The 17,010-nt window shown below is 47.9% G+C and overlaps 1 protein-coding gene across 2 annotated transcripts in view; it reads left to right on the forward strand.

Moving 5' to 3' along the window:
* The window catches only part of DMAC2 (distal membrane arm assembly component 2), a 169,350-nt gene that overhangs the window by 77,555 nt on the left and 74,785 nt on the right, over positions 1–17,010 (forward strand). For both annotated transcript variants that reach the window (XM_042968769.1, XM_042968770.1), the window contains exon 3: positions 8,335–8,467. The gene's annotated coding sequence lies outside the window, so the exon portion shown is untranslated. The remainder of the gene's footprint in view (positions 1–8,334; positions 8,468–17,010) is intronic.

A 17,010-nucleotide genomic window follows, 5' to 3' on the forward strand; every position in this document is an offset into this window, starting at 1 on the left:
GTTCCAGGTGTGCAGGCAGTGTCCTGTGTGTCCCGGGAAGAGAAGAGGTGGGGGGAGGTCCAGTGGCGGGAGGTTCCCTGATCCTCGAGGGAAGATCGTAAGGAGACCCTTCCTCTATGTGTCTGCTGGCTGCACTGTGGCCGAGAGGCTGACCATGTGCTCCTGAGCGTCCTGGGCAGCCCGTGTGCTCTGCCTGAGGCACTTTCCTGTGGTCACCCTGTCTCCCCCGTGGCTGGTGCCAGGCAAGGAGTGGGGGCTGCACAGGGACCCCTGACAGATCAGGGTGCTCCTCGGCCCCACTCGTCCTAGTGGGCAGGACAGAACAGCCACATGGGAGGGACTCAGAAGGGTCTCTTGGAGAAAGAGAAATCAGGCTCCTCTACCTCCTTAGGCAAACAAAGCCAGCTTCACATTTTAATTCCCTGTGTGTTGCCTGCGTGTCCCTATGTTGCCCCCTGGAGGCAATGCTGGGTCAGGGACCCTGACCGGGCTCCAAAGGATGCGTGGGCCCTGAGCCCTGGGCAGCCTGGGTCCTGGTCCCTGTGGGTCCTGGGTTGCCTGACTCCATTTCAGGGTAGGGTGAGCCCAGGGAGTGGACAGGCACCGTCCAGAAGATTCCAGATCCTGAGTCAGGAAAATTGTCCACCCAGAGAGACGTGCTCCCTTAGGAGGAACTCTCTGTCCTTGAGGTTTCAAGGAATGACCCAGTAGAGTCTCTTGAGACTTTGGAAGAGGCACTGGCTTAGGGGGAGGGGACTGGACACCACAATGCCCTGTTTCCTCATCACAGCACGGGGCGGGAGGGGGGGATTGCGTCCGTGTCATCTGTGTCCCTGCTTTTGCTCTAGGCCTCCCCACAGAGCCCACCTGGAGATGCAGCTGAGGGTTCCCAGGGCTTCCTCTGTTACAGGGGAGGAGACCCTCAGCCCCTCTGAGATGGAAACAAACGTAGATCCTGGGTTCTCCTGTCCCATCCTGCACAGTGTCAGGCAAGGGGCACGGGGCTGGGTCCTGGGGACTCCAAAGAGAACAGGACAGACGCGGATCCTGAAACAGGGCCACAGGCACTCAGAGAAAATCATGGCTTTGAGGACACACTTAAAATGGAGGGAAGGTGGGGAGCCTCGGTCGCTCAGTTGATTTAATGTACGACTCCTGATTTTGGCTCAGGTCATGATCTCTCTGCGGTGAGATTGAGCCTCTTGTCGGCTGCCTGCTGAGTGTGGAGCCTGTTTAGGATTCTCTCTCTCTCTCTTTCTCTCTCTCTCTCTCTCTCTCTCTCTCTCTCTCTCTCTCTCTCATTCTCTCTCTCTCTCTCCCACCTCTGCCCCTTACCCATTTTCTTTCTAACATAACATAACATAACATAACATAACATAACATAACATAACATAACATATAAAATAGAGAAAGGGGGGCGCCTGAGTGGCTCAGTCGGTTAAGTGGCCGACTTTGGCCCAGGTCATGATCTCGCGGTCCGTGAGTTCGAGCCCCGCATCGGGCTCTATGCTGACAGCTCAGAGCCTGGAGCCTGTTTCAGATTCTGTGTCTCCCTCTCTCTGACCCTCCCCTGTTCATGCTTTGTCTCTCTCTGTCTCAAAAATAAATAAACCTTAAAAAAAATTAAAAAAATAAAATAAAGTAGAGAAAGGGTCCATGAAGGGAAAGGGTCTGGTGTGACAGGAGCATGTAACAGGTCTCAGCTGGTCGGGGAGGGGCTGTCACATGGAGCACTCCTGACAAAGTGATCTTTTGGCTGAGACCAGAAGTGTGAGTGGGCCTTTGCCCCTGGAAGGACAGAGGGTGTGGAGGGCTGAGCTGCCTACAGAGGGACCTGTCTCAGCGGGCAGACACCCGACTGGCCGGAGGGGCTGACGGAGGTCAGTGTGGGGAGCCTGGAGAGCGAGGAGGACTGTGACTGGGTGACGCTGGGGAGGGTCAGACCCTGCTGGGCAGTGGGCAGCCAAGGGGGATCAGCAGCGCCTCCCCCCCTCCCCCCCTCCCCCCCTCCCCCCCTCCCAAGGCTCCAGGCTGCGGAGTATCTCTGCTGCCCTCTGGTGGACAAGGAGGGAAGTGTAGAAGGCAGAGTCACCGTGCTCAGCCGCTCTGCATGTTTATTCATCATCAGTCTGTAGCCATTTTACGTGGATCACATATCATGTTAATACTCCATCATATTACAGCTCTGCGAGTCCCAATATCTGTTGCTCTAAGTACATTGTCCGTGCCTCTTCCCTCAATGAAATGTCACCAAACTCAGATCTCACAGGATGTATATCAGTGCATATTGTCTCCAGTAAGTTAAACTGTGTGTGCCCTTGGGTGGCAGCGGTGTGTATGGCTGGAATGCTGGGAGTTGGATCCGTGGACAGATGAAGGAGGAGCAGGGTTGTAGGAGGGATGGGATCCAACAACTTATCCTTCACCTTAGAAGAGGTAGATTGATACGCCACTCACCTCTGGATCCCTAGAAATTTCCCTGAGGGAGAAGTCCCCTGAATTTTTGTTTGATTTATTTCCCATGTTCTGACACATAAATGTCTTACTAGTAAGTCTAGAGTCGTTGCTACTTCCTGTTCACTAGGTTCAGTCAGCATAATGTCATCGATGCAACAGGCCAGAATGATGTCTTGTGAAAGGGAAAGGCCACCAAGATCCCTGTGAACTAAATTAGGACACAGGGCTGGAGAGTTGATGTACTCCTGGGCTAGGACAGTGAAGGTGCCTTGCTGGTCTTGCCAGCTGAAAGCAAACTGATTCTGGTAGGTCGTTGCTGACAGGTGTGGAGAAAGAAGTATTTGCCAGAGGGAGAGCTTCAAAGCAGGTACCATGGTAGGCAGTAATCAGCTCAAGCAGGGAAACCACATCTGGTACAGCAGCTGCACTTGGAGTCACCACCGGTTTAAGCTTATGATAATCCACTGTCACTCTCCAAGGTCCCTGCATCCTTCAAGTCCTTGATGCTGCACTAATCCCTGCAGTCCCTCCAGTAAAATGTGGTATTGATTTTGGCTTACTGTTTTCCTAAGTAGAGGCAGTTCTAGTGCCTTCCACTTGGCCTTCCCCATTGTAGCAGCCTTCACTCCACAGGGCAGGGAACCAATGTGGGGATTCTGCCAGCTGTTGAGTATGACTAGTTTAATTATGCCAAACATGAGAAATAAACAACAGGATTGGTTCAGGAACCACCCCCCCCCCCCCGCCAGGCTCACTGTGAGATGAACCTGTGCTGAACTCCATTGACCACCTGAGTTCCATAAGCTCCTCCTCTGATTGGTGGTGGGCCACTGTGACATTGGGCCCTCAGTTTAGAGACCATATCTAGTAATGCCCCAAAGAGCTGACTATTTCCTTTTCCCCAGTGCACAATCATCCTGGTAAAAGGCCACAGGTCCCTCTGGGGAAGGGTGGGAGAAAGGTTCATTGTATAAATTTTTGGCAGCATACTGGGTCCTTCCTCAAGGGGACCCAGCTTCTCCTTTATTCAAGGGGTTCTGGCTCTTTAAATTGGCTCAAGTCTGGGAATTAGTTGAGGGGCCATAACACTCAGTTGCTGTGATTCAAGATGTACTTTCTAGAACTCTTCTGCTTATATAGACCAAGTAAGAATTCAGTAGGTTTCCATCTGTTTCATTTCTAGGAACACCATGATCAACTAGCCGATGTCATTGGTCTTTGTGAATGAGACTGTTCTGATTGCTGCTTTGAGTCTGTTGTCCTTCGTGATGACTGTGGCCCAAGTCACTTTCAGTGATTAATATGGCCTCTTGGCCCTACCTCCTTGGGATCCAATCTCCCTCCTTGCATTTACGTTTCCCAGTTCACTGGCAGCAGCTCCCTCTGACCTACAGAGAAGAACAATCACAGAGCTCTTTAAGTGTGCTGGGGCTCCCTTATAAGCTCCCTCAGTCATGAAAGGGAAAGGTGTGTCCTCTGGACTCTCCCAGGGTGGATGAGTAGGTCTTAAATGATAAGTCCATACCACATTCCAATTTCCCTTAGTCTTTGGATCTTTCCTCTTTCTCTGAGTCTCAGGGCTATTCTCTGATGCAGAGACCTCATGGGTCTGTCAAGGTGAACAGATACAGATGTAAAACTTAACAGTGACCTGGTGAGCTGAGTGGGGGAGTATTTGGAGGTATTTTTATTCAGAGAGGTGTCCCAGCCCGTGGAGCCCCAGGTGAGGGGGAGAATATTCCACATGGAGTCTCATATTCTCCCGGGGAGCTGAGGGGAGCGAGCCAGGTGAGGAAATACCCAGGGATATGGGCCCTCTGGTCAGGCGAGACATGGTCAGTCCGGAGGGTGTCCTCTCTTAGGGTGTCTGTGTTCCTTGGGAATGTCCTATGCCTTGGCATGAGCATGAGGTACTTGGTGCTGAGGCTTTTCATTTGAAGGGAATTCACACCCAGGTGACAGAGGAGCCAGTGCAGGGAGGTAAGTGATAGAGGACATGGGTGTCCTTGGAGCCCTTATCCCCAGACAGAGTTAGGGGAAGTTCTGGGTGTCTGGGGTTGCTTTAGCCAAAGACTTTTTGAAAAGTCATCCTCTTTAGCTGAGGGCAGGAAAATGTCAGAATGGTGGATGAGGGATGAGGAGGGGAAGGGAGACTCATCTGTAGATGAGGGAACCCCTCTGTCTCCCCCTAAGCAAAGGAGGAACATGATCTGAAGGGCTCCATTACCCCCACTGGTTTCTGGATGCAGAAGATATCCAGGGGTTCCAGTTCAGAGTCAGCTCACCCTGGGCCCAGTCATGATGCCCATGATGGCCCCATCAGGAATAAAGTGCTAAGGCTCCTGGGGTGGGCCCTGGGAAGAACAGGGAGAATGAAATATACAGTGTTTTCACTAATAGGAGACTCCCCTCTACTTCATTCAGGCAGGATGCATGACTCCTCAGCATAGCTCTCCCTGGGAGGTACACCTGGGACGTGATGTCATTTCTCCTGGGCTCAGGGTCATCTTTCTACCAAAGGCATGTCTATCGTTTTGTCTAGGAATGGTGGTCACTCTCCTCCCCAAATCACCCTTGACTCCTTGACTCCATGCACAAGGGTACTTGAAGACATGTGGTTCGTGTGTGTGTGTGTGTGTGTGTGTGTGTGTGTGTGTGTGTGTGTGAGAGAGAGAGAGAGAGAGAGAGAGGGGGGGGGGGGAAAGTGAGAGAGACAGAGAGACAGAGACAGAGAGAGAGAGAACCACATTTTGTGCCTGTCCTGATGTTGCCCTGTGGTGGACATGAGGGATTCTGTACTCTCTGTCAGGCTTAGGACCAGGCATCTGACTAGGGTTCAGATCACTGCTCTGGATGTTGAGCCCTGGGCAGAGATGGGCTCTCACCCCTCTCCTGCAGGGACAGTCAGTACAGGACTCCAGCCACCCTGGGTCTATCGTGCAGCACAGTAGAACTCTGGTAGGACTGGATGGCCCACATTCCCCTGGCCCCACACTTTAAAATGATTAAAATGGCGAAGTTTAGGTTATATGTATTTTATCTCAAAACAAGCAAAAAACTTAGGAAACAAACCTACATATTACCTTATATAAAACTGGCACCAATCCACGACTGGGAATGCATGTGGGTGTCCATTTCTTCATCTGCTGTGCATGCCCATAGTGATTTTGTGAGAGCAGAAGCAAGTGTCCCCCCGTTTATCTACCCTTCTTTCCCTTATTCATTCTCTGAACACGATAGCCATTTTCCTGTGACGGGGCCATTGAGAAAGTAGGCTCGCCCTGTCTCTCTCTTGGGAAATTGGGGATCTGTAGGACATAGGATGTGAGCATAGGTAACTGAACCTGACTGTGTTATCACAGCACAAAGGAACAGAGTCAGAGGTGAGAATTCAGAGGGGGTTTATTGTGTCCACCTGTAGAGGTTGGGGTGACCTTATGGCAAGATGGCCAATGAGATTGGCTATAGAGAAGGGGAAGGAGCAGATTCATAAAGAAAGGGGGAGAGGGCACCCCAGGCAGGGACTGTTTGAGCGAATACATGGAGGCAGGATCAAGAATTATGAGGGGCAGTATGTGTGCAGATGGGATTACAAGGAGCAGGTCACAGGGGCGGGGTGAGACAAGATGGAGGCTTTTCTGAAGAGCTGGTGTGTTTTCTGGGTCTTTCCATCAGAGCCTGGACTGGAAGGCTGAAGACACTGGGAGAGGGGGCTGAGAGAAGACACACCCACGATGTGTCTCCTTCTTTGCTCATATTTGTGTGGACATCAGCTGGCCCCGTTTTCTGTTTTCCTGTGTCCCTACTTGAGTTTGCAAACGGAAAAAGGCTGGGAGCTGTCCATGGTCCCATGGTCCCCAGGGCTGTGTGAGGACAGCCAAGCGCTCTCTTGACTGGGTGGGTAGGGTCTCTTGTGAATCTTATCTTTTCCTGTTGATATTACCCCCCCCACTGTATCCCACCACCACAACTCGCTCCCAGGAGATAGGGATGGGGCGGGCTGGGATAATTTAGACATAATATTTTCCCTGTGTGCCCAAGAAAAGAATAGGCCTGGAGTTTCAGGTGAATTCCTGCTAAGAGAAAATCCCCATGAGCAGAAGAAAAAGAACAAATGCAGGGAAGACCCCTCTTTATTCACAGACCTGTTAAAGATTTAGAAGGTTTTCTCAACTGGGGATGGCACTCAGAGCATTTGGAAATGTGGGTTGGGGACAGTATTTTGGTTCCATAAGTGACTTGACGGGCCTTCTGGAAATTAGAGTGTGGGGACAAGAGGGAATAATGCAGTAAGAGGCTCAGGACTGTCTGACATAACAAGGACTTCCTTGACCAAATGCCAATAGCTCCTCAGGAGAACTGAATCAGTTGACTTTATTTCTTTTCGTTTCTTTTCTTTCCTTTCCTTTCCTTTTCTTTTCTTTTCTTTTCTTTTCTTTTCTTTTCTTTTCTTTTCTCTTTCTTTCTTTTGCATTAAGCTGTGTGTTTTTATTTTAATTAAAATATTTTTAATTCCACTATAGTTAACATACAGTGTTATATTAGTTTCAGGTGTACAATATAGTGATTTATCAATTCTTTACATTACTCAGGGCTCATCATGATAAGAGTACTCTTGATCCCCTTCACCTATTTCATCCATCCCCCCACCCCTCCTTGTGGCAACCATCAGTTTGTTTTCTCTAGCTGAGAGTCTGTCTCTTGATTTATGTCTCTTTTTTCCTTTTCTCATTTGCTTTGTTTCTTAAATCCTACACATGAGTGAAATCATATACTATTTGTCTTTCTGTGATTTATTTAGCTTAACATTATACTTTCTAGCTCCATCCATGTCATTGCAAATGGAAAGATTTCATTCTTTTTTATGGCTGAGTACTGTTCCATTGTAAATATATATGTATGCATACATACCACATCTTCTTTATCCATTCATCTACTGGTGGGCACTTGGGCTGCTTCCATAATTAGGCTACTGTAGATAATGCTGCTATAAACACAGGGGCTCATGTATCCCTTTGAATTAGTGTTTTTGTATTTTGGGGGGAATACCCAGTTGTCCAGTGACTGGATCCTATTGTAGTTCTATTTTTAACTTTTTGAGGAACCTCCATACTGTTTTCCATGGTGGCTGCACCAGTTTGCATTCCCACCAGCAGGGCATGAGGGTTCCTTTTTTTCCACATCCTCACCAACACCTGTTGTTTCTTGTTAATTTTATTTTTCTTGGTAGCCAATATCCTCCACTGACATAGTATGTATTTATTTACTGGTTTATCTTATATATCCACATATTTATTTTTTATGTTTTATTTATTTTTAAGAGACAGAGAGAGAGAGAGAGAGAGAGAGAGAGAGAGACCAGGGGAGGGACAGAGAGAGGGGGAGACACAGAATCCGAAGACAGGCTCCAGGCTCTGAGCTAGCTGTCGGCACAGACCCGACGCAGGGCTCGAACTTACGAACTGTGAGATCATGACCTGAACCGAATTCGGATGCTTAACCGACTGAACCACCCAGGCGCCCCTCCACATATCTACAAATGGAGCCTCATGAGAGAATTGGCTTTGATTTGTTTACAGCTGTGTTTTCTGACTCTCTAAGTAGGGAAACCCATGAGATTTGTGTTTGAACAGTGTTTAAAGATGCTTTGAATGAAAAGAATAGAACATGCAAAGTATACAAAGGACCTCTCACCTGGTTTCTGGTCTCCTTCATTATGCCTGAAATATTATTTTGTATTTATTTCACTGGCGTTGTGCTACATTTAAGGTCTGTGTCTGATTTTCTTCATTTGCCATTATCTTCTTTTAGATGTAGCCTTAAAAAATATTTATGCCTAGTTCACTGTTGCCCAACTGTATTAATTTTTCCTCCTAGAGATATTTGACATCTCTGGAAGTATTTTGGTTGTTGGATCTGTGGACGAACTATTGGTAACCACTGGATAGTGGCCAGGGTCCAGCAACAAACAGGACAATCCCCTACAACAAAGAATTATCTGGTCCAAAATGTGAGTAGTTCCAAAGTTGAAAATCCTTCTGCAGACAAAAATTTTACCATGAGTTTTGACAGAAAGAATATGGCAATCTCTATGATAGTAAAGTAGCCTCTTAATGTTTTATAGAAGAACAAATCCACATATACAAATCAGGTGAATGGGGGAGTGGGGGAGGAAGCATATCTTCCTGGTAAGTCTGCTCCTGGGGGAGAAGTCAGGAAGGAGTGGTTTGGCATCAGGAGGACAGGGTTTTGACAAGAGCAGTGTCCTTCCAGGGTGGAGCGTATGACACTTCACGTCCCAAAGGATCCTGCCTGGCCTCCTCCTCATCCCCACGGAGGCTTTGGGCCTCCAGCTTTTGGAAGAGAGGGTTGAACAGGAGCGCCCATGGCAACCACTATTGCCTTGATAGCCGAGCCAGAAATCTGGGGGTGCTCGATTCACAGAGACTGAGGCAGCTGAGATTTGATGGGGTTGGGTTGACAGACACAGGCCACTTCTTATGAGTGTGATGCCCTTGGGGTTGGCAAAGGTGGGGGCTGAGGTGTTGAGAGGGGCAGGGAGGGCAGGGCTGGGAGGCCTGCAGCTGTCAGTGGACTGGGATTACAGGGCCCCCAGTCTGCTTTGGCAGGGCCCCAGAGTGGATTCAATATGGGGGGAGCAGAGTGTCTGCAGGAGGGTGGGGAGCTGGGATCTCATCACTCCAAACAAAATCCGTTGCTTGGTGGGCTCCACAGGAGAAAGACAGGGGTCCGGAAGCTTGGCAGCCCTGTCAGTGGGAGCTGGTGGAGGAGGCCTGGTAGGGTCAGGACCTGTGTCAATGAGATACACGTCCCAGCAGAGTAGAAGCAGCTGGGACTTGAGTTTCCTAAGGTGCCTAGAGGGCTCCAGCTCTTGGGTAGTAGATGGTGGAGGGCTGGGAGGGGGGGCAGCAGGTGGGTGTCCTCAGCAGAATATGGGCCCTGCTGAAGTAAGGCAGGTAAGGACTGAGTTCCTGGAGCTGGAGTCCCTCCTACACATAAAGATTTGGGTCCTGGGCTGATGCTATACCTGCCACAGGCAGTGGGCACAGGGACAGCTGGATATCAGGCTCTCTCTCACCCTCCCAAATGGAAGTAGATGCTTCTGTGGACTTCCAGCCTGGGTACAAGGAAGGAACCATGTCAGTTCTCATCAGGGCTTTAATCTTGTCCTGTCTCCCCCTTCTGCCCTCAGTGCCCTGGCTCTCTCAGAAGAGCCTTATCAACCCCCCAGCTCCCTTTCTCAGAGCCTGGCCTCTACGCTGGCTCTCTGGGTGGTCCTCCGATGCTGGGAGCCTTGCAGGGCCAGGGGTAGTGGAAGGGCCCCCCTCTGTGCTGAGGGGCAATCTTGAGGTCCACCAGCCCCACACCGCTTTCCAGTGCCCAGCAGACCAAAGCTTGTACCTCATCTATCTCCCCCAAGTGTTGGAGAGGTGGCCGGGTACTGGGTCCCAGTTCTCTTGTGGGAAAGCGCCCCCAAACCTTTCCTACCACCACATGTAGGTAGTGGCTGGTCCCAGTCCAGCAGTATCTTGGTGGGTGGTGGTGGAATCTGTGTGGGATCATGCTCATCATGGGTGCACTGGACTTTGTGCGGCCCTGAGCGTGTAGTGTTGTGGGGTTTGGGGCACACAGGCAGCAGCCCTGGAGGAGCGGGTGTTGGGGAGTGCCTTCGAGCAAGGATTGGGCTTCCAGAAGTTCCCTCATGTTCCAGGATGCAGCCAGGGTGAGGTGTGCAGGGTTTGGTGACAACTGACATCGGGGATGTGGGATGGTGCTCAGGTTGCTCCAGGCCGGTGCCCGTGCACACGCGGACGTCCTGTGCCTGCAGCAGCCGGTTGAGCACCCCGGACTGTCTTGAGAACCAGAGAAGCTCAGGCCTCAGCTCTTCTCGTGGTTGGTCGCAGGTGATTGGCTCTGGGAGAGGGGTCAGGGGCTGCCTGTCTTCTCTTTAAGCTTTTAGGGAAGAAAGGATAATTTCTACTAGGTTATGAAAAATATAGATAGCCAGCTACCTGGTAAAAGTGAGGATAATCCCCTGGAAACTTCTCTTTAGGACGAATAACTTAGTTTTATCAGTAACTGTGACAAATGTCTTCTTCTTCTAGTTTGTTATTAATGTCACATTTTGCAGTTTGGCTCTTAAGGAAATGGTGAAAACCAACCAAGATTCAGGTTTTAGCATGGCAATGTTGATTTCATGTGGACGCTCCTAGGATTTTAAGCTTTCATGAATTCACATAGAATCTTCCCTGTGGACACTCATGTACTGTCTCCTTGTGCATTTCTTTTTTTTTTTTTTAATGCTTATTTATTTTTGAGACAGAGGGAGACAGAGCGTGAGTGGGGGAGGGGCAGAGAGAGAGACACACACAGAATCTGAAACAGGCTCCAGGCTCTGAGCTGTCAGCACAGAGCCCGATGCAGGGCTTGAACCCATGAACCGTGAGATCATTACCTGAGCCGAAGTCGGACGCTTAACCGACTGAGCCACCCAGGCGCCCCATTCTTGTGCATTTCTACTAGTCATACTTTTGGAGGGAGTCACATTTTCCCCTAAGGGTTAGACGGCATCTGACTACTGCGGGGGGGAACGGGGGGGAAGGTGTCCAAATGCTGCTGGTAATGATAATGGCACTCATGATGGAGGTCTGTTCAAGGTGGGTGAAAGCAAATGTTTCTGAGAACTTTTCCCTCAAAATCACAAGCAGAAGGCACCTCCTGGGCCTGTCACAATGTTGGGATGGATGAAGGATGAAAATGGAGGTCGGTAATTTAAGTATCACATCCAAAAGTGGACAACAGGTTCTGTGTAGAGTCTAGATATGGACGGGGAATAGTGAGGACACTTAAAGGCCCCCTCCCCTTAGTGCCAGAGCATCAGAGGCTCCTGTGGTTCAGGCAGGGGCCCAAGGCTAGAGGGGAGGGTGCTGTCAGCCCACAGGTGCTGGGAACCAGACCCTAACACTGGCCAGTCCCTAAGTCTGTTTTTTGGGGTATAGATTTATCCTTAAGGAATGATGCTGAGGTATATGATTCTGAGGCTAAGGAGATGCTCTTATGACATAATTTTCTTCTCAATAAGATAATTTCTTCCAAATGATAGTATGTCTTTGCATTCATGGCTAAGATGCCTCTCAAGACAGTGACGACATCAGAGGACATGTCTAGTGACATTACATACAGATTTGTATGTTTTTGCATCCCAATGTCTACAGAATTTCCCTCAGCTAACCTGGCAGTATAACCCAGTGGTGTCCTTCTGATTTGTGGTCACACCCTTGGCAAAACCAGTCTTCGAGCTACTGAGCCACAGGCAGCCAAGATAATCACCACTAAATATGCCATCTGCTGATAAATCAACTTTTGATTAATTAAAAGCAGTTTTTCATGACATTAATTATGCCTGTTTATTTTCTCTCTTATTTGCACACTCCAAGAGGCCCAGGGTTTCATTTGGTTAGTTAATACTAGAGGTTAGTGTAGGTCACTTGTTCTCAAAGAGGAGGGATCTTACCAGCACCTCTCCCCTTCCTCTAGGACACGCACCTTTGTCTCCAGAAAATCTCTTTACACCAGGGCTGGAGAGTTCTCCTGGCATCTGGTGGGTGGAGGCTGGCATGGTGCTAATTATCCTATGGTATATGAGATGGCCCCCAACAGGAAATACTAGGCCACAATCAGGGATGAGGAGACAGAGCCCTTCTGTGTGCCCATCACCCAGCCTTCCCAGGAGGCTTCCCCTCACTCTGCTCTTCCCCGTCTCTCCAGACTCTGCCCCTCTAGCCAGCCCCCCTCCTCCTGCAGCTTCACTGCCAGTCCTTGTGAACCTGAACGTGCCTTTGGTTCAAGGTCAGCCCTAATCCCTCAACTCGTCTGGCTCCTTTTTGTTATTTTTTTTATTGTAATTCCAATGCAGTTAACATACACTGTTGTATTAGTTTCAGGTGTACAACACAGTGATTCAGCAGTTCCATATATCACTCAGTGCTCATCATGATAAGTGTACTCTCGATCCCCTCCACCTGTTTCATCCATCCCCCCCCCCCCCACCTCGCCTCTGGTAACCATCAGTTTGTTCTCTATAGTTAGGAATCTGGGCTTTTTTGGTTTGCCTCTTTTTTCCCCTCTTTGCTTGTTTGTTTCGTTTCTTAAATTCCACATATGAATGAAATCATATGGTTATTTGTCTTTCTCTGACTGGCTTATTTGGCTTAGCACAATATTCTCTATATCCATCCATGTTGTGGCAAATGGCATGATTTCATTCCTTTCTGTGACTGATTAATATTTCACTGTATACATTGACCACATTTTCTTTATCCATTCATTTGCTGATAGACATTTGGAATACTTCCACAATTTGGCTATCGTAAATAATGCTGCAATAAACATGGGAGTACATACATTCCTTCAAGTTCGCGTTTTTGTATTCTTTGGGTAAATACCCAGTAGTGGAATTACTGGATCACATTGCAGTTCTATTTTTAATTTTTTGAGGAACCTCCATGTTGTTTTCTACAGTGGCTGCACCAGTCTGCATTCCTACCAACTGTGCATGAGGGTTCCTTTTTCTCCACGTCCTCGCCAACACTTGTGTTGTTGACTTCAGCCATTCTGACAGGTGTGAGGGGATATCACATTGTGGTTTTTATCTGTATTTCCCTGATGGTCAGTGATGTTGAACATCTTTTCATGTGCCTGTTGGCCATCTGTATGTCGTCTTTGGAGAAATGTGTGTTAGTGTCTGTTTGCTCTTCTTCTAGCAGGGACAGTCCACTAGAGGGCACCCACACTCTTCCTTGAGCCTGTGGGGAGCTTTTCCACTTGCGACAAATACAAGCGTATTTCCTGCCAGAACCCCCAGCTTTCAAATAACTCTTTAGATTTGCCCAGGGTGAAGCTCCTGGGACAGATATCTGGGTCCCAGGGAGGAATCTTACATTGGAGGATTGTGGGGGGGTATGGACTGGCGACCCAGAAGCAGTCCTAGGGCCTAAGTCTTGGGGAGGGATGGTTCCACACCTAGCAGGCAGCTTAGGCTAGACGTGCAGGAACAAGATGCCCCCACCCTACCTGTTGGCACTGGGGAAAATGACTGTAAGTCCATGACCCTGAAGGACTGGATCACTCTTTTTTTTTTTTTTAATGTTTATTTATTTTTGAGAGGGAGAGTGTGTGTGTATGTGTGACAAGGGAAGGGCAGAGAGAGAGGGAGACAGAGAATCTTAAGCAGGCTCTGTGCTTTCAGTGCAGGAGCTGATGCAGGGCTTGAACCCACGAACCAGGAGACCATGACCTGAGCTGAAGTCGGACACTTAAGTGACTGAGCCACCCAGGCACCCCAGGATCACCCTTCTTAAGTGTCCTTGCCCTCCCAGTATTAGGATTATACACCCATACCCTTTGTGACCTTGCAGCTCCTCCCCCCTGGAAGAGGGGCATGTGCCCCCAATCCCTCATTCATCTTGGGCTCAGCTGTATGCTTGCTGAGGCTAACGGTCTGTGGGAGGAGAGACCTGGGGCAGTTCAGGGCCACACCATAGGAGGCCTGGCATGTTGTCCTTCCTCTCTCCTGATCAGCTACAGGAAGAGTGTCTGCTTCTGGTCCCCTTCCCGCTGGTGCATTTAGGAAACGTGCTAAGTGTCGCAGGCCATCTGTGGTCTGAGGTCGGAGCCGTGAGTCTGGTTCTCTGGGCCAGGGGAGCTGCCCTCCCTCAGGCCCAGCTGTCTTCAGGAGGCTCTGACCCAAGCAGGGCTCTGTCCCTGGGTGTGGCCAGGGGAGAGCCTCTGAGGAGGGTTGAAGCCCAGGGGCTTGAAGTTCGGTTGGTGAACACAGACCGCCTTGCGCCACTCCCGATGACACTGATGTCTGTAGCGACCGTCCAGTAACTGCGATGCTTGCTGCAGGTTGTAGGCACCTTCATCAGGTCGAGGAGAAGTTTTCCCTTGGTTTCCGTACCATCCAAATCTGAGTGGACATGGAGCGTCATCAAAGGCCACTTTGCTTCTCTTCTCGTCATTAGGAATTATTCTCTAGTTCATGTGTTAATGTGCTTAAAGGCAATGATTGATTTTGAATGCTAATCAACCTTGCATTTTGGGAAAGGAATTCAGCTTGGTAATTCCTGATCCATTTTGGTAGCATTTTGTTTTAGGGATTTTTCATCTCTGGTCACGAGAAAGGCCTACCTGTTACTTCTTCTTTGTTTCCTGGTCTGGTTTTGACATGAAGGTTATTGTGCCACATAAAATGAGCTAATGAGTATTCATTTGTCCTGTTCTCTGAAAGAATTGTTTAAGGTTGAAATAAACTGGTCGTTGCTTGTTTTGTGGATTGACATGTGGATTGCTTTTTTGTATGGCCCGGAGAGATTGTACACTTCATTTTTTTGTAAAGTAACATGAACACTGCAATAATTTTCTGCACACGTGTGCCTATGAAACCATTGCCCAGATCAAGGTAGAGAACGTTTCCCCACACCATAAAACACTCTCATGCCCCTTGCAGCCACTAGGAGCCCCACCATCATCCCCATTCTGACCTCTACCACCAGAGACTGGTTTTGCCTCTTTGGGAACTTTACATAAGTAGAATCGTTATGTTCCCTTCTGCATTTGGCTACTTTCCTTCAAGTCTGTGTTGGGATTCTGGGCAACCCTGATTCATTCCTTTGTCATATTGCTCAATACTCTTTTGTTTGAATATACCACAACATTTGCCTGTTGTGGTGTTGGACATTTGGATTGTTCGACTTTGTGGCTCTTCCGAATAATACTGGTATGAATACCCTTATGCATGGGTGTTGTGATGTGTCTAACTCATTTCCTTGGGGATATATACCATTGTATTTGCTGGAGCATCTCCTGAAATACATGAAAATTTTAGATTCTTCTGCCAGATTATTGAACAAATCTTTAAAAAATGTTTATTTATTTATTTTGAGAGAGAGAGAGGGAGAGGGAGAGGGAGGGGTTAGGGTTAGGGTTAGGGTTAGGGTTAGGGTTAGGGTTAGGGAGAGGGAGGGATTAGGAGAGAGGGAGAAAGAATCCCAAGCAGACTCTGTACTGTCACCACAGAGCCCAACGCAGGGCCCAATCTCACGAACCGTGAGATCATGACCCGAACCGAAATCAAGTGTCAGACCCTCAGCTGACTGAGCCACTTGAGCGCCCCTGAACAAATCTTTATCCCCAACAGTAACATTACATGTTCAGATGTTCCAACTGTTGATATTGTCAGTCCTTTTAATTTCAGCTCTTCTCATGTGACTGACATGATATTTCATAATGCAGCTTTTTATATGCTTGTTGGCTATTTTCACATGTTCATACTATTTACTGTCTTTTAGAGAGTTATTAGCCATCTTAAAAAATTTTGGATTGTCAGCCTTTTTATATTGCTTTTGTAGGATTTTATAATGCACTTTGGACATGGCTTCTTCATCATATAGATACGCGCACGTGCACACACACGCACATAACTTGTATATACATGAAAGACAGAGGGAGAGAGAATTGGGTGTGTTTTGAAGACCAGAAATTGTAACTTTGATAAAACTTAATCAGTTTCCAGAAGATTGTATGGTGTGAGTTAGGGTCTAGGTTCCTATTTTTTTCTCCATACAGATATTCATATTCATTTTAAAGCCATTTGTGTTTTTTGAGTGCGCACAAATGTGGCACATATATCTGTGTGTGCACAAGTGTGTATGTGTGTGTAAAGACATTTTAACTCTTAATTAAATTTCCTTTATAGTTATACTACAGGTCAGATTTCCTGTTTCTTGCTGAGTTAGTTTATGTTATTGCTAATTTTCTAGGAATATTGTCCATTTTGTCTGAATTGTGAGCTTTATTGCCACAAAGATTTTTTTAGAACTTTCAGTCTCTGCCCCAACTTTAGTTAGGTCCACTTGTTCCCACACTAATGTAGCTTATTTGTGCTTCCTCTGTTGTTTTGCTGATGAATTTTTTCAGAGGTGTTAAAAATTTATGAACCCTTTCAAGAAAGGAGTTTGGAATAATGGGGTTTTGAATTTGGGATGTGTGGATCTTCTTGATTCTGTATTTGTCTTCTAGCTTATTATTTTTTCCTCTTAAGTTTATGATCACTTTCCTTTGTCCCTTTGTTTTTCTCCAACTTGTTAAGTTGGATGATTAACTCATTTTAAATCAACCTTTTCTAGTATCAGCATTTAAGGTAATGAATTCCCTTGGGAGCACCACTTTAGTTGGATAAGTTAAAAAATTTTTTTTTAAGTTTATTTATTTTGAGAGATAGAGAGTGCAAGCAGGAGGGGGACAGAGAGAGAGGGGAGAGAGAAAATCCCAAGCAGGTTCCACACTGTTAGAGCTGAGCTGATGTGGGGCTCAAGCTCACGAAACTGTGAGATCACGACCTGAGCTGAATCCAAGAGTCAGATGCTTAACCAACTGAACCACTCAGGTGCCCCTGGATCCCATAAGTTTTGCCAGAAGTATATTTTTAGCCAAGTGCCAAATATTTAAAACATCCAGGCAGAGCAGTGTGGC

Source organism: Panthera tigris, chromosome E2 (genome assembly GCF_018350195.1).
Source record: "Panthera tigris isolate Pti1 chromosome E2, P.tigris_Pti1_mat1.1, whole genome shotgun sequence".
NCBI classification, from domain to species: Eukaryota; Metazoa; Chordata; class Mammalia; order Carnivora; family Felidae; genus Panthera; species Panthera tigris.